The 19,150-nt window shown below is 39.4% G+C and overlaps 1 protein-coding gene across 16 annotated transcripts in view; it reads right to left on the bottom strand.

Annotated features, from left to right (window-relative positions):
- The window catches only part of TENM3 (teneurin transmembrane protein 3), a 2,716,013-nt gene that overhangs the window by 879,505 nt on the left and 1,817,358 nt on the right, over positions 1–19,150 (bottom strand). The window contains exon 2 of one of the 16 annotated variants that reach the window (XM_083170723.1): positions 11,803–11,840. The exons of 14 other annotated variants lie outside the window; for them this stretch is intronic. The gene's annotated coding sequence lies outside the window, so the exon portion shown is untranslated. Of the gene's footprint in view, positions 1–11,802; positions 11,841–19,099; positions 19,121–19,150 lie in introns of those variants that run through there. One more of the 16 variants, XM_083170725.1, reaches the window with a different exon arrangement.

The raw sequence follows: 19,150 nt of genomic DNA on the forward strand, positions 1-19,150 counted from the left end.
AGATGTGCTGATGAAGTTGCACTACTATCACATCAAGGAGGCTATTTTGAAAGCTGCCAGACCGTCCGCAGAATCTTCAGCCATCCTCAGTGATCTACAGATCTTCGGTGATCTATCTACAGCTACTCTGATCCGACGACGCTCATTCCAACAAGTCACCTCGGCCCTCAGGAGAGCAGCTATCCCATATCGCTGGGGGTTCCCCACCAAACTGCTGGTTTCGTATCAAGGCTCCACTGTTGCTATTTCCGACGCGGAGGAGGGACTAAAGCTCCTGTCTTCCTGGAACATCCTTAGTGCTCCGCCCGGTCCTTCGTCCACCCCTCGACTTCAGCAGGACTGGTCTGTGGTTGGGTGAGGACGGGTAAGATGAACTCTGAATGCTTTTACATATGTTTGTCTTTGTTCGGTTCTCCAACGGCCCCAGACATGTCAAAGTACAACGTTAGATTGTTTTAAGTACATAACCTACCACATGCAGGCCGGAAGGTGGACAAGGATTGGTCAAGATAGACTTGCCTGCACAGTCTATTTGCATGCATGCAAAGCCGATTTTATTCGGCGTAAAATCGGCATTGCATGCAACTGAATACTGTGCGATTCAGACTAACTTTCTACTCGATTTTGACAATATAGTCAAAATCGATAGCCAGAATCACCCCGTGTGTTCACAGCTTAGTGTTACTAATCAGAAGTGCCAACAGAAAGAGAGTGGGGAAATACAATATGGAGAAGCCATGACCCAATATGGAGCTGCCACAGTTCTCAGCTTCTGCAGAGGGAACCCCGCTTAGTCTCTATGCACCACCAAATGTCTAACCTTTATCGTTTTGGACCTGTCATTGACAACTCCAGAGCTAATTAAGGCTAATGAAGGATTGTTTTAACACAAATGTAAAACCACTGGCTCAAAGTAAAGTGGCTAAAAGTAAGTCCTGAATCAATTACACCAAGGATTAAGGGGCCTTTTTTTATCAAGACTGCATGATGAGGAATAATATCTATGGTTCCACATTATGATATTAGGGCCTTATTTACAGATGTGTTCTGATACATCTAGCCTCAATATGCCATGCAGCGCAAGATGCCTGGTACTAATCATCCAAAAGGTGTTGTGTAACTGCCTGAGTTGGGTGTTTTTTTTTATATCTTGCCGAAACTGTGCCACTGTGGCACTTTGTATACAGATTCAGAGACACACACAACGATATACAAGTGTCACCTAATAAATCAGCAGTCTTCAGGGTCCTCCTCGTCACATTGTGTTGCGATTAAGAAACACTTTTAACAGAACAGATGTCTAAAAGACACCTGATGCTAGCCGAGGTTCTTAGGACCTGGCGTACAGAGTGTGGCTTGTCGGGCCAGAATAATGTATGAGGACATATCTGTAGCAATAAAATATTAACAAAAAAAAGTTCCTTTGTGGAAATTGTTTAATTCCTTTTTTTTTTTTTTTTTAGCGGTTGGTTCAGTGCTGAACTAGAGATTTCCAAAATACAGATGTCAAATTGCAGAATTAAATTACCCCGCAGTGCCTGACAAGAGAATTTTATGATGCAGAGGATATGATACACCACAAGTGGTGCAGGGACAGAGAATTGGCCTCTTGGACCACATCAGATCATACTGGGCACACAAACTGGCATGGCTTGTGCCAAATCGCTCACATCTGATTAATCGAAGAAGGCCTGAAACCCATTTGGCTAACACAATGCTGCTTCTAAAATCCGTGTCAGACCGAAGCAGTGTAAGCTGAAGAGAGAAATGAATACACAACTATTTAGTAATCATGTGTTATTTTAGCTCAACAAACAATCTACTGTGAAAACTTGTCTCCGATAACTGTAATAGACAGAACGTGGATGGTGCCTTTAGATTATAGAGAGGAGGGGAAATTATATATTCCTACTGAAGCTAGTAGATGTTAAAATCAATTTTAGCTAATTTACAGGTATTGTCGAGAAAAAAAAAAGGACATTGGTTTTTCTGTGAAATGAATGTTTAATTAATATACAATGATACTCATCAGGTTGAAAAAGCACACACACAGCACACAATCAATTATCATGTATGGGTCCAGCCGGATGAAAATTCCCAGAAATACACTAGAACAAGTAACCTTCATTCAGTGCCAGGCAGAGAGGTCTCTCTCATGGCAGATTTATAGTAGGGTAGAGTAGAACAAGGTAAAGAGCAGTACTTGCTCATTCCGGTTCTACAAGTAGACTTTTCCCAAACTATAGGTTTGCATGTATTCCCTATCAGTGTATACCTACGTACATATACTTTCAATAGCTGTATAGAAACACGAAAAGAAACGTGTGAGGGCTTTACTATCTTCTTGGCACTTTGTGCTGAAGATTACACTGATTGTTGCTTTTGTCAAATAACCTATTATTTTTACAAGGTGGGTCCTATAAAGGCAGACAAAGAACATCTCATCACACACAGGCTGCTCAACCCAGCACTGATGTTCCCAATCAATGATAAAGTGAGTCTTACAAAGACAAAACATCTTGAGTCTGTTAAAATCAATGTGTGATGGCATTTTAAATCCATTTTACTCTGTTTGCATAAACATCCGATTAGAGGATCGGTTTTATCAAGGACTATAAGGACAAATATCAGAGCAGCTCTGCTTAGAACATTACAGTTAGAAAAATGGAAATAGAGTGTTGTGCATGCCTGATTCCTTACCGTATCCAGAAACCTTCTGAGCAGGATAACCCAAGAGGAAGTCTTAAACATAAATATTTCCTTCAGCCACCAACATGGATGTGGACTATCTATCCTCTATGGTAATTGTTTCATGGAATGGGATCATGATTAAATTAGCAGTTATTCATAATAATAATAATAATAGTTGGTGGTGTAGCTCTAAAACTCGATCTTCTGTAAAACACCAGATTTAGGGGGGTATCCAATCCCAGGTTATGACTGTTGGACCATCCCGACAGTCGTACACCGGACCCGTTCTTGGTCCGCTCGACTGCATCTCGACAGGCGGGATTCAATGTCTCGCCTGTCGATAGCCAAAAAGGGGGTGTGGCCATGAGAAACGGCCATGGATCATCGAGATCTGGCTGTGAGCTCGACAATCCATGGCCGTTCTCTGCAAAATGAGCCCGACTGCTTTTAAAATCGGTCTTGTTTTGTCGAGATGCCTGTTCAATGTTGTCGGGAAAGACAACATTGAATAGGCAGCCTCCGTTATTTCCCCCGTTAGAAACAGCAGCAGCGGATTGAATACCCCCTTAAAATAATTTCTGAATTCTGATCAACAATAACCAATCCGGTTGGCTTTGTAAAACATTTACTGTTGAAGTACAAAACCTCCTACTGATTTAATGCATCAAAAAAAAATATGGTCGGGTTGACACTGGCGGCAGTGATAAGATTCAACTTAATGTTTTGCTACGCCAGACTGCAGCACATATGTGACCTGAGTAGCTGGCGCATCCATGATCAGTGGATATAAAAGTCTGAACTCTAGACATGTAACTATTATTTCCATCTAACGATAAAAAAGTTTCTTGCTCTATACACTGTACAGATTATTGAAAAAGGTTCCTTATGGCAACCTTTTGCTGGAGGAACATGTAGCAATGTCTCTGATATTGCCAGCTGGTGAGTACCGTATATACTCGAGTATAAGTCGACCCGAATATAAGCCGAGGCACCTAATTTTACATAAAAAAACTGGGAAAACTTATTGACTCAAGTGGGACCCTCACTCGAGTATAAGCCGAGGGGGGCTTTGTCAACATAAAAAATGTTCTGAAAAAGTAGGCTTATACTCGAGTATATATGGTATTTGATTTATTTAAGTTGAAACAATTACTATTTCAAAGCTTGTCCCAAAACACTGGTCATCACACATTAGGGATCTTGCTGGACTTTACCTGTCCACATTATACATGCTACGGTGGGGCAAAATCTTAAACTGATGCGCCTGGTAATTCTCAAATGATATGTTTAAAGACCAAAACCACCTTTTTAGCACACACTAGCAATTTTACACAATGACCGACTAGTGTTAAACTATAAAAGCATTTAGTCTACTCAAACAAAGTTTTATTAGCTTGAAGTTTAGTACGCCGTCTGTGACAGGCAGAAAACAAGGCAGTTTTACTTTTAGAACTTATATTTCTAAAAATTGTTTACTTTATTCCAGATGGTAAAATTAAATTACATAAACACAGTCAGCAAGTTGAATCCTCAGATGTATTCATTTACAGCGCAGAAGCTTCAAAAACCCGTCCATAATTTTGTTAGTGATTTTTCCAAACAGCTGTACCTGACATGACTGCATGTTGTATATGTCAGCGTTAAAAGATTAAATATTCTCAAACACCCATTGAAAGGGAGTGTATGGTCAGCAAAAAATGGGTTAAACAAAATATCATATACAGTAATTGTATTGCAACAGAATTGGTGTAGCCGGTAATAATACGGCACTCCTAAACAACTTTATGTAAGGACACTTTAGTTACAGCCTCAAAAAGAAGCTGTGAGAGTGTACAATACCCCTTTCCAGGGTCGCACCTGAGATTAGGACATGGGTCCATTCCAGGAGCAACTCGGCTTTTGAGGTCAGCAAGCTCTGACGCCAGCTCCGATTGCCAGGTCGGTGACATCACACGGGAGCAGGACAGAGTGAGATAGAGAGGCTGGGGAAAGAGGCAGCGCTTGGAGCTGACAGCACTGCCTCCCCCATACTTTGAATGGGACCCGGGTTACCCGTTCACTCCGCACCATACGCCGAGAAGATCCCAGGAGCAACCCTGGTATCTGCCAAAGTTAAAAAGCCAGGTCGTGGCTCTCAGAATTTTGGCTCAGGACCCATTCACACCAGCAGCAGTTGTTACCGGGGCCAAGCTGGGAAAAAAAGACTGGTATGAATGGGGTATTAGACATACAGAAAACCAGGCTGACAAATCATCTCAATATATGGAATATAAATATATCTTTATATTTCATGACCTGGGTCAAAACATAAAGTACTGACAATACAAGAACTGCTTGTTTCTAGTGAATAAAAAGGACAAAAGTGGCCTTGATGGGTAATAGTGAGTATTATGAGACAAAAATTATTGTATATAATAATAATAATAATAATAATAATAATAATAATAATAATAATAATAATAATAAAGAACAATGTATAACCTTAACTATTCAGCTGGTCCCTACCCAATAACTTTTTTCTATTTGCTTCTATCTTAATTGTGCTAATTTAGCTGAATTAAGAACATATTTTAACACTGCTTAAAACTACTATCAACACAAGCAGGTCCATCCAAGTAAGGAATTATATATTAAGGAGCACATATGTATGAAATAATCAGTGCTCTCAACAGGAAAAAAAACAGTATATGAGTTTATATAAGATCTTAGTGGACTGGCACTGTGTTCAAACCGGGTTTGTTAGCGGTAGGATTAATGCTGGGTTGTTTAGGGAATATAAAGTTAAGCAAGTAATTTTCATTTGGAATGGGCAAATGTCATCTAGAAATTAAAAAGGTAATTTTCCACTTACAGATTATACCAATACAGACACTTTTGGTTCAGTAGTTAAATATTAAAGCACTCAGCCATGTTATTATCGTTTATGTGTCATTTATTTTTAGTTTGTTGCTCTATGGAAATATTTTAATGAATCTGGCAAGTGAATATTCATAAAAATAGGAAAAAATGTAGATAAAATGTAAACTTCAGCAATAAAGAGTTTAATCTAATCAGTAGCAAGACGAACTGGGAGAAGAGACTGTAGAAAGGGCGTATTTAAATCAAGATTTGGATAGGAAGGGAAGCAAATGATAAATAATTATTTATGCTAATCAGTGTAACTAACGACAGACAGATGTAACGATTAACCCATTAACTAGTAGAGAGTTACGGGAGAGGACGGCACCACAGAAAACCAACTCCTGAGGAAGCTACTTTTGAAAGTCATTATTCGCTATCTTAGCCAATACCTACTTTCTATATAGTATTATACTGATGGGCTGGTAACTAGTTTCCTATATTCATGACGATAACAGATGCTACTTAGGGCCAGATGTACTCAGCTTGAAAAGTGATAACATTGATAGTGATAAACCACCAGCCAATCACCTCCTTACTGCCCTGTCACAGGCTGTGTTTGAAAAATGACAGGTAGCAGCTGATTGGCTGGTGGTTTATCACTCTCCATTTTATCACTTTTCAAAGCTTAGTACATCTTGCCCTTAGACTGCAAGACATTTATAATGGACAGAACATCTGAAGAGAGGCTGCACTGGCTGTTAGAATACCACGAAAAAAAGGTATAGCAGGGGTGTCCATCCCACGAAAGAGGGATGAGGAGATCACTCTCTACCCCAGCATTCACCTTTAGGCAGATGATAGCATTAGTTAATGGAGACAAACTTAGCAGTACAAAGCTTTAGGAGCCTGCTAAATAGCCCATATTACTGTCCCTATAGAGCAGTGTTTTTCAACCACTGTGCCGTGGCACACTAGTGTGCCTTGAGCTGTTCTCAAGTGTGCCCCCACATCTAGAGATACCCAAACCAGTTTACAGCCACGACCAGTTCAAATGTTATTGACTGGTCTCTTCTTTTCATGTAAAGGGCCAATGTATTTTATTTTTGTTACCTGTGGGGATCAGTGTGATTGTTTTTAATGTGGGGGCCAATAGGTTTGTTTTTTTCCTGTGGTGGCCAATGTGTTTTTCCCTGTGGGGATCTTAGGGTGTGCCTTGGCAATTTTAAAGTCTTATTTAGTGTGCCGCGAGGTAAAAAGGTTGAAAATCACTGCTATAGAGACTTTAGTGCAGAGACAGATATAGACCTTACGGGGCTCTAGGTGAAATACCAGTTTGGGGCCCTCAATCCATAGCACTATATTTTTGCTGCTGATTAGAGGCAGCATCAGTAAAGTAGTTTGGCATGTGCACAGTCAACCGATAAATGCTCATTGCATACAAATCTGAATCAGGCTCTGTGGGGTAAATTTTCTAAGATGGGAGTTCTTTTGAAGATGGGATGTTGCCCATAGCAACAAACCAGATTCTACTTCCAATTTAGTTTGCAACTTCTATAACATAATAGATTGATTGGTTGCTATGGGCAACATACCATCTTTAATAGTAAATTTACACCTAGGTCTTTTGGAATTTGGCTTATTACGTGTCTCACATTTAAAGGAAACTGACTTCCCACTTTACAATTTAATTTATCCTAATAAAGAACATTAAAGGGACTTTGGGAGTGTGGCTGGGTCTATGTGATGTCACGCGGTAATCACACAATGCTCCCCACTGAATGTTTTGGATGGCCAGGATATCTTTATGGGGCTCCTTGGGACCTGCTGGGCCCTAGGCAGCTGCCTAGGTTGCCTTGTGGAAAATCTTCCTTGCTTAGTGTACTTACGGTAAGTATTAAGAGGCAGTGTTTTTTCTGATGGTTCTAAACAGTGTGCAGCATCAGCACCTTCATTTTCATATAACTCTTGGCATGGCTTCCAGCTATTAGTGGATAGTTCTGCTCACTGACCAATCAACACTATACACTTGGGGGTGATTATAATCAGCTTGGTAAGCTGCAGAGCTCGCAGCTTAACAAGCACCTGTGTCACCGCTGCACCGAATCCCACCCCCCGCCGTTTCCCCTCACAACCTTGTAAAAGGAAGACAAATCCCCTTACATCGCCGACCATCAAATGATTTCTTCTGCCTTCACAAATATATGTCAGTCTCAACAGACTTATATTTGTGGCCGCCGGGACGAAGACAGGGTAGGCAGATGATGTCATGTCATGTGACGTCAGCTGCCAATCCCCAGCAGGCATCAGCCCGCCCATGTACCCATGGGAACGCTTAGCATTTTCATGGGGATGCCCATTAAATGCTGTGTGTTCCCATGGCCCATGCCACCGGTGTAACCCGTCCCTCCCTCCCCTCTGCGAACTACATGGTAACTACTAGTGAGCAACACGCTGTGACCATTTGCAGTCCGAATTTTCACATGCGCAGAAATGCGCAAACATCGGCCACCAGGGCAGGGGCTGAATTTGGATCACCACGTGTGATCCGGAACCGGGCTAGCCATGGGAGAAACCAATCATGTCCCCACCTGAAACTATTGAGAATGGTCTTTGGGGGTCTGTATGCTCGGTTTCCAATATTCTGTACTTATGAAAGGTATTAGAAGTATTTTGCATAGACGTCTACATTTAACTGTTTATTTTTTAATTATAATAAGAACAAAAACTATTTGTTATCACTATTTGTTTCTCAGTTACTAAAGGTATAGGTTTTTAAGTAAATATAATACTAAGCAGTGGTCCATTTTATAAAATCACTATATCACCATCAATGTTTAAGTGGCTAGATCCTTTCACTACAGTGGCCTTTATTCAGATCTGATCACAGTACAAATTTGTTTGGAAAATGGGCAAAACCGTGTGCAGTGCAGGTGGGGCAGATGTAACATGTGCAGAGAGAGTTAACTTTGTGTGAGTTATTTTGTTTCTGTGCAGGGTAATTACTGGCTGCATTATTTTTACCCCACCCAAATTTAACTCTCTCTGCACATGTTACATCTGCCCCACCTGCAGTGCAAATGGTTTTGCCCATTTTCCAAACAAATTTGTACTGCAATTAGATCCGAACAAGGGCCAGTATGTTGCAAAAATAGATAGTATTGTTAGCTAAGTGGTGATGATACAGCTAACTAGTTTAGCCTCACTAGCATAATCACATGAATGGATTACAGCAAGTGAAAATGAATACAGTGTCAATTGTGACCCACAGACTGTGCTGCTACTGGTGACTGCGTAACAATGCACTGATGTAGCAGTAACTGGTGCCAGAATGAGTACAGTGTCTAATAATAACGAGATCAATACTGACGGACCACATTATGAGGCACTGCATGCAGATGCAGGTGAAGATATACAGGGACAATTATGCACAACCAATTAGCTTACATAAGCGCTGATCCAAATCATTAAATTATGACATATTATTTTGCTAACAGTGAATTTAGACTGGCTTCCATTACACTGCTCTACACCTCATGTACTGTTGTCTATTATGTCTATTATAAATAGAAAGGTTTTTGCTTTGCTTTTTATATTAGTACAGTAGTAGTAACTGCGTAACCTACAATTATATTACAGTTATAGTTGGTGAAATAAATTTATACGTATGCTGTGTACACACGGTACAATTTGACATTTGATTTTGATTATACAGTCAAATTCGAATTGGGATTGCATATACATCTTATGTAGATAAAACATGTTTTTAAGCTCTCTATCCCGATTCGATGCGTGCTCCTGATCAGCTGAAATCGAAAATCCAAATAGACAGTGCAGCAATGACTATATAATGCAAATCGAATGTTAAAGATTGCATGAATTGTATGTAAATAGTACAGAGTTAGCAAAGATTGCATAGCAATCGAATTTTAAGTCGAATAGCAAAGGAATCTCACTGTGTGTACACACCATTACTGTGGGGTGTAACAAAAACTTGGCCAGCTCCACTAAGCGAGGTCCTTCTACCCTTGCAGTTTTTTTCATAATTTGGAAACCGGTATATGGATGGCTGATAGACAATGTCTACATGGACAGCCAATGGGTCAACAATAAAAGGTCAACACGCACAAGGTCAACATTGACAAAAAGTCCACACAAGCAATAAGTCGGCATGGCAATGCTCAACACATGAAAAGGTCAACATGCGTGTTTCAAAAACATTTGCTATTTTTTTAAATTTTTTCATACTTTACCATCAACGTGGACTCTGGAACTGGTAAAGCGGTCTGGCCCGAAGCAAGGCAAGCAAAGCTATTGATGCAAATAGACATGGTACACTAATTAGGGATCCATGTGCTCAGATGTCAACATTGACACCAATAAACCTAAAAAAATACTCATGTCAACCTTTTCACGTGAAAACCTTTTGTCAATGTCGTGTCGTCTTGTGCATGCTGACCTTCTGCTCTCGACCTAATGACTGAGGACCTATACACTGTCTGTGAGCTATAGCCCACCCTTGAAATCCAACTTTTATTTCTGATTCTTCATAGATGTGAAATACATTAGCACTAAATAAATGGATAGCAAGTACATGGAAATTATTCCTATCCCTATGAGGCTACGGGCAACAAAGGTACTTGAGAGTTTCCTCAATTTTGGCACAATGGGTTAAACTAGTCAATTTTGCCCAATTCAATGTAGTATGAATTCATCTATGTTGTTTAATTTCTATGGGGAAAAAGAGAAAGAAATACACCCTGCTCTCCGCTGATTACAAGATGTGCCAAGACACGTAATAAGATCATTTACGAAGGATTAACTAAGACAGTAACCAAAATGAAGATTTCTAGCCTGGTTTCAAACAAGCCACCTCTGCGTTCAGTTACTGGAAATAAGATGGAAATCTTGGGCAGCATGCAGGGTAATACACAATCATTGTTAGTACAGCTCCACCATTACCATTTGTCAGAGATCCTCACAAGCCCCGCGCAATAATTATTCTCTCTTCGTATTCACTCTCACAAAAACAAGTCTCTCGCTAGACGTCCTTCCAAACAGTTCATTTTACATAATTAGGTCATAAACAGCTTAACCCCAGCTGTGCCACAGATGAAACCTCTAGGACATATAGAGTAAATCCACGGTGATTACGGCCTCGTTAGGTCTGCTGCACAACGTAGACCATTTCTTTATATATTTTTTATTAATTTTATTTTAGTGGCAGTAAACCAAATCATAGGGGAGATAATATTATTTTATTTGGCACAATAGTGAAATCAACCACACGGACGAGCGAACCAATGAGCTAAGTGCCCAGTAGAATTTCCGTTTGGCATATAGCTTTGTTTCAAAATCTTCATAATTTACCAAGTCACAATGGGGGTAGATAGACCTATACCATCTCATAAACAACTTTCCCTTTATACATGAAATCGTTCTAAATGTTTTTTTTTTTTGCTATTAAAACAGCTGTACACGCCACACGTGTTCAACTGTACGTAAGTATATATTCTAAAGCCTTGATGGCTAACCTTGACACTCCAGCATGCTTTGCCACAGTTTTGCTATTAGAGAATGCTAAAACTATTGCAAAGCATGCTGGGATGTGTAGTTTCACAACATCTGGAGGGCCAACGTTGGACATGCCTGTTCTAAAGTATCACATATTTTAGGATTTGAAATTTGCTCGGATAACGCAGTGTAAAGAGTAGAGAAGTCGAACAGAGACAAAGTTTCCCATAGCAACCAATTAGCTTTGAAGTAGCATTTATAACCCTTTACACTGCTAGATACATCTTCCCCTAAATCTGACACAACTAACTTCCCCGGTTACTTTAAATTTACATATCACAACATAAGCTGCATGTGCTGGACAAAAAGATTTAAAAAAAAAAGATAATATTATTGTTATTAAGTTTGATACGGATCTATCACAGCCAACTAATATGCTGAAAATAAGTTGATGGCAGTTCACAGGAAAAATAGCTTTGCCATCCCTTTCAGCCCTGTCATTTGTCATGGTGTACGAGCCCCCAACATAACAGAGTTAATGTATTTTCCATCATAAAGTGGATATTTATGCAAAGCGCAGAAATGATATTAGTTTCCAGCTCAGAGTGGCACAGGCAGAAAACAAGGATTAGGACACAGTTGCATTTACTGATCAACCCCTGCAAAATGCGAATAGCCGTTCGGAAAATCTATATAAAGTGTCCACGCAATGAGACAGTTTTAGAAACCAGTATTATGACAAACGTGACAGCCACTTACCATTTATCCTGCGCAGTTACTGCAGTTTTCCTCTTCCACTAGGGTGCAAAATAAAGAAAACATTTTGTTTGTGTACCGAATTATGGTGGAGATGATTTTAATGTACATCTGTCTGTATTCTATTTTCTCTTCTTTTTCTAACACTACATTCTAATCAAGGCCATTCTTCACCCAAATGGTGCGCAAACGGCTGAATTATACGGCACGGGAACGCTTATATAGATTTTCTATCTCTAGCTTATGCAGTAGACTATAATGGGGTTTATATTTTATTTATTTCTTTTTCCATTACAACAGAATCCAGCTTAGAGTCTGTGTATATATACAGTGTATATATATATATATATATATATATATATACACACACACAAACAGACACGACTAGAGAAATCCCAATAGAATACATAAATCACCTGTTCAGATTTAACCCTTTGACTTCTGCATATGTCTGCCCATAAGATCTAGATGTCAGTGTCCAGACTACAAAGGACATGTGGTGTTAAACAGTGACAGGACAGCTGTGGTGGGCAGGAATATGACAGCAGACTCTGGGAACACTTCATCAGCTTATGTCCGGCTAATAATACATCAGTTAGCACAGGGATATGCAAAGCGCTTGTGCAAATGTAATAAGCACTATCTTTGTATTCTAGACATTGTGCTGCAAAATAAGCTTCCTTTGGATGAATCCTAATTCACTGAACATTGACAAAAAGATCAACGGCTGCTACTTTGCCAAATCGAGACAAAATACAAGAGCGCAGCTGTTCCTTCTGCCCAGTGAAGTTTCAAGTTGTTGCAGCAAGCAACAACACTTCTGGAGTATCCTGAGTCTGGGTGACACCACCTGGATCGGATGGGACTTGCTCACAGGTGGTTTTGGTGTTGCAGTTTTAGTCAACTATACAGTTGTCTTAATGAATGATCTGCTGTTACCCACTGTTCTGAAACCACAATAATGCTACAGGAGACTGCTATACCATCACATACTATACATGGCTGAACAATCTAATGTATAATAATTAATTACATTATTATAATAGTTTAGCAAAGTCAAACACCCCCGCCCCCCTTCCCCTACATTTCCAATGGATATCTATATATTTCAAGGATTGAGACACTAGGTGCATCTGTTAAACTAACAGAAGGCGCAGGGGTTAGGTTCCAGTGTATTTTTCTCTTTATTTGGAGACCAATTATGTTACGTTATTTACGACCAGAGCAAAATTTCCAGTCACGCGGAGTCCCGCAGTTTAGAATTAAGGGGTCCAATCTGCCTACAGTGGATGCACTATATTACCTGAGAACAGTTCCTTAAGGATACAATGTTTGAGATTCCGAATGTTTCCAGCAATTGTCCCAAGACTACAGTAGGACACCTTGGGCCAAATGTAACAGGGTGAGAGTTTCAGAAAGTGAGAGATTTTGGGAGAGTTTTCCCATTTTTTTTAAAGCGGCAATCAGTTACATGGCAAAATCAACCAGGTTTCGCAGTGTAATTTATTGCCGCTTAAAAAAAATGGGAAAACTCTACCAAAATCTCTCACTTTCTGAAACTCCCACCCTTATTACATTTGACCCCTTGTTGCTGTGATGCACACATTTGGAGTAAAGCGGGATACCTGTGTACACCGGCTGCCGGTGTGTATACTGCAATAGGAGCTGGCTGAGATGTGGCATGCCCTAATGCGTACTCCTTTGTGATACTGCTACAGTAAGCTGCTACATGCAGCATAGCTGCAGAGGTACACATTTGTATGTATGTATGTAATGTATGCATGTTGGACTGGCCCACAGGGAAAAACCTGTCTGGGGGTCCCCCATTCCATTTATAGGGATCAGGTTACAGACTTTGCACATTAATTATACATATGTTGCATTATACTGTACAGGACTATGGTGTATGCTCTACAGTGTATAACTGTTATTAATCTGGAACATTATCATGGATGCACTAGCAGTATTTACTATTCTATACTAAACTGTTACTCTCTAATGCAGGGGTGGGCAATGAGTAGCCCTCCGGATGTTGTAAAACTGCACATACCACCATGCCTGGGAACTGGGAGCATGGCTAAATAGCATCTATGTGCTGGGATGTGTAGTTCTACAACTGCAGGAGGCCCGCTTATTGACCACCAATGTTCTAATGGTTAGACAAACTTCTGTGACAGCTGGTCACACCCCCTCTGGAATGGGCCCCTATCACTGCATTCCTGAAGTGGGCCCTTCATGCCCCAGTCTGACGCTGCATGTATGTATACTATGTATGTATGTATATTGACCTCTTCACACTTTTATTATACCATTTACTTTATATGGGCTAATATACCATCAGATATTATTTTTGGTTCCTGTAGTTCATGTTTGGCTAATTGGCATTTGGATAACATTCTACTCTAATGCTGCTTTACCAATGCCTACACGGGTAAAGACCCAATTTTTTTTTTAAACGGGTAAGAGCCATAAAGACCCTTAAACCATAGACCTTAGACCATAAAGACTGCAGCTTCTAAACGGTAAATTACCGTTTAAAAGCCGTTTTTGTCCCATTCCCACTTACCCGTTTAAAGATCCGTTTAAAATAGTAAAGATGGAGGGGGGGAGGGGTTTAAAAAAGACAACATACTCGGCTGTTTTTTTATGTGTAAAAGGGTACCCCTTTCCCACTGCCGAAAAAACGGCTTTTAAACGGGTAAAAATCTACTTTTTACCCGTTCAAAAAAACACGGTATTTTTAAACGGGTACAGCAACCTGGAGCATTCCCACTGCAGCTGTACCCGTCTAAAAAGCCTAAAAAACCGGCAAATTACCGTTTAAGGGCTGCAGTGGGAAAGGGGTATAATTCTAAACCCTGGCAACTTGTAGTCAAGTCAAAGCAAAGTATTGGAAGAATTGCTCATAAAAATGAGTACATAGTTTGCACCCCTATATATATTATATATATATATATATACACATAAAATGCCAGAACAACGGTAATGTCTGCAAAGGACACCATCTAGTGGACGTCGGGATACAAAACACTTCAATTCCCCTCACAGAGGTGAGGAGCAGTGTTATCCTTTTATTATATATATATATATAATATTTAATATGACCAAGAAGAGGTAGAAAGTAATTTAAGTGGTGGACAGACTAATAAGAGAAGGGAGAAGAGATTGCTGCTGGTTAGGGAGGCACAGCATGGCGCAAGCAAGTCTATTTGTTTATTGCTAAGAGTATATCAGGAGGGCTCTGGAGCGGCCTCTTTGAAGAAATGAGTGTTCAATGTATGTAGGGCACATCAAAGGCGAGTTTGTGCACACTATGAACAAAGTATTAAACATGGCTTGTTACTGAAGTACAAGCTTTTATAATTGGCCTGATTTGTCCAGAGAAAACAAAATAAGAAGAAATGTGCGCAGTTCTAGAACTTTGAAGAGAAGTTTTATTTGAGTCTCAATAAAAGTTTACGCAGTCACATGTAATTATATCTGGCTATAACACACATGCACACTAACGCTATGTACACACTGGTTAACCTATGTATGAAGTGCATTGCTAAAGCATGTTCAGCACATGTATACAGATTTAGTTATTTATTAAAGCTCAGCGAAAAGAAAAAAATGTGAGAGATAAAGTACTGACCAATCAGCTCCTGCCTTATATTTTACAAACTGTTTTTGAAAAATGACAGTTCGGAGATTATTGGTTGGTACTTTATCTCTCATAATTTAATCTCTCTGCAAGATTTGCTAAAAAAATAAATAAAAAAAATAAGAACAATGCACCAATAAACTGTGGGTAAGCCAAACAATTGTGACAGACATCTCTAAACTAAAAATATTACTTTAGATAATATGCACAAAGGTTTTTTTTGTTTTTGGTAAACGTCAGATTTTCACATCTATTATTGGTTTACCATCATCCACCTTAGGGTTGGATATAGTTGTTACCTATGTAATAACTCCTACACCTAGCCTCCATACACAATGTGGTACCAAATTTTTGACATGAGTGAGCGCATCGATTGTTGTAGCACAACAACTTTTTACGCCAACCTGTGTCTTATTCAGACACCGCTCAAATATGTACCAAATACGCTGGGCTGTGACTTTATCAGCGCAGAAATTAGTTGTATAAGTTTTAGTCACAGATGCAGCGCAGCGCAACTTGGCGTGAGAAAAAGCCACGGCCGTTTGCATCGTATCATGTCGTATACAGATTCATAATCATTCACCCACAGATGTGTTAGTATTGCATATCTAATTAATCTCTCTAGTCTCATTAAGTGTTTTGTCATAGCCGATGGTTTGATTGATGCGTCAAAGACGTGTCATTAAGCGAAAGAGTCATTGCGCAAGCAGCGTTACGCCGCACCTGAAATCCCGAAGTGGGCTGTTTGGCGCAACTGCGGCAGTAGTGCATGAGGTCGCATCTATATTTGTGCATGCGCATATGGGAAACCAAAGCACATTTACAACCTATTTAACTACTAATTACCTTTGATTAACAAGAAAGCAGAATGTGACATACAACTCAGCTTATTGTTTTCCTGAACTGCTACTTGGCACTTAACTCATCACAGCAAAGATCCTGCCTAGGAAAATGTACACTTTATAGTCATTTTAAATGTTATTGAGCTGCACATTTTATTGACTGTTTTACTTTCACCGACAATGCAGGAGCTCTTGGTAAACACATCAATGCTTTTCAGCAACAGGAATACCAGAATGATGTACAGAATGGAAATTGAGGATGAAGACGTTGGGAGAAATTATTGATGTGTGTATTACCTTATTTGCCATGTGTAAAAAGAACATTAATCAGTAATAGATCTCAAGGGCGAGATTTGGTATGGCCACATATAGCATTAGTCTCACCCATAAGCCTTCATTCTAGAGTGATGAAGTTATAAACCTACATAGTATACCCAAAAGACAATGTGTAACTGCTTATACTTCTGCCAGTTACAGTGTGATCCTGTGTATCCCTTATTTACATAAGTGAAGATGATCTAAAACAGGCATGTCCAACGTTGGCCCTCCAGATGTTTTGAAACTACACATCCCAGCATGCTTTGCAATAGTTTTAGCATACTCTAATAGCAAAAATGTGGCAAAGCATGCTGGGATGTGTAGTTTCACAACATCTGGAGGGCCAACGTTGGACATGTCTGATCTAAAAGCAGCAAGAGGAAAGAAGGAAGGAAGGAAGGAAATGAAGGAAGGGAAGGAAGGAAGGAAGGAAAGGAAGGAAGGGAAGGAAGAAAGGGAAGGAAGGAAGAAAGGGAAGGAAGGAAGAAAGGGAAGGAAGGAAGGAAGGGAAGGAAGGAAGGAAGGAAGGAAGGAAGGAAGGAAGGAAGGAAGGAAGGAAGGAAGGAAGGAAGGAAGGAGATTTTCTTATTAAATAAATGTAATCAATTACCATGGACCATATACACTGCTGATCATGCAGCCAGTGGTACCATACAAAAATGTGGTTGTCACTATTATACATTAAATAAAAAGAAAAGAGTACAGAAAACCTTGCTGAAACAATATGATATCTAATACCAGCACTGTAACCGTGTTTTATACGTTCACTGTTTTTCCAAGGCAATTAGGTGGCCGTGACTGTTAGGTAAAAGATTAAATGTTTATTTATTGAATGTAATGACAGTGTTGATGATCAGGCAGAGTGAATGGTAATTTTTTTGTATGAAGCAGGTGTATAATAGCCTAGCACTATCTATTGCACCACTAATGTGCGGCACCAGGGAAGGGGTGCAGTGTTGGGTGCAGTGTCTCTATTGTGAATACCTATGCACAGGGAACAGGAGAAAGTATATGCAGTTGGCTCAAACTGTTCAATAAATGCCTATTCTTTTGAAATCTAGAGCAGACTCTTACATCCAGCTGTGCAGAATACACGTTTGAAGTGGAGATAATTAAATACTCCTTTTTTTTCTGTGTGTGTGTGTGTAGTCTGGTATGAGGAGGAAGCTTCCCGGGTTTTTAAGAGGGGATTCAGATTTATCTAATCCTACTGCAGCATTACCTGAGAGAGACAAATAAATGCTGCGAGTGGCATGCATCTTATTGTACTTATCACACAACCAGAAAAGTCACTGTGTGTCCTAAGAATAAAAGAACAAATTGACTAATGCAAACTTTTCCAGTAACTAAAACATTGAACATGCAATAATATCTTTTATAAACCGTTGTTATTTATCAAACTTTTCATTCAGTCATGTACTGACATTTTCACAGCAATAGGGGACATTTACCAAGATGGGAGTTTTATTTCACATGTGATGTTGCTATGGGCAACCAATCAGATACTATCTATTATCTTCTAGAAGGTGCTAAATAAATAATAAGTACATTCTGATTGGTTACTCATAGCAACATCCCATGTAAAATAGAACTCCCATCTTATTAAATTTCCCCCAACCGCTCCATATAAGTATAAATACAACTGCAGTCAATGAAACATTAGGCAAAAGCATAAACAATTACAATCAAATAGTAAAAAACAAACAAACCGTAAACTATGTATTATTTGACAAGTTGTGTCACTATTTTATCTAGGTTATCCAGATACAAAATGATCTATGGTAATAATCACGTCTAAGTGCCATGTTATTTAACTTTTTCACCTGCCCTGTAAACCAGGTCAGATGCTGGGGAAACTCACAAGAGACTGGACGGATTTATGAGATTTGCTTCCCTTCAGTGCTTTACGCCTCCAAGAATAATGTCTTGTTCACACTGTGTAAGGTTCCCTTTAAAGACAGTCAATGTGGCTGTCTATTTCACTTCTCCCTCTCTGAGAGGGGTAATCTCTCTGCTGTACAGCTATGCTTCACTAGTTGCTGAATATGCAGCTACTGTGCCTGTATTTAAGGAGCATACATTTAGGATGGGATGAATACCTCAAACACATTATTTATATCCCAATGCATCTACACCTAAATATAAAGAAATCCACTACACACTCAAATAAATACCTATATCTGAAAATATATATATACACATTATATATATATATATATATATATATATATATATATATATATATATATATATATATATATATATATATATATATACATACACTTATGTACTCAATAATCTGTTGTAGTTTTCCCCAGCACTTAAAGTCTTTAGTTCCCAAGCCATTTGCAAAATTGTGTTAATAGAGTAATACTATACGAACACACAATTGATCGTGCAATGCAAGCCTTTGAAAAGGTGAATGATAAAACCAGCTGCGGAATACTGTTAAATATTCGTTAGAAAATCGATCACAGAAAGTTAAAAACAGGCATACCAAGGAAGAAAGTCGCAGAGCACCTGCCAGCCTTCTCTCTTCTCCTATTGC

This window comes from Crinia signifera, chromosome 1, assembly GCF_055691185.1.
Source record: "Crinia signifera chromosome 1, ASM5569118v1, whole genome shotgun sequence".
NCBI lineage: Eukaryota > Metazoa > Chordata > Amphibia > Anura > Myobatrachidae > Crinia > Crinia signifera.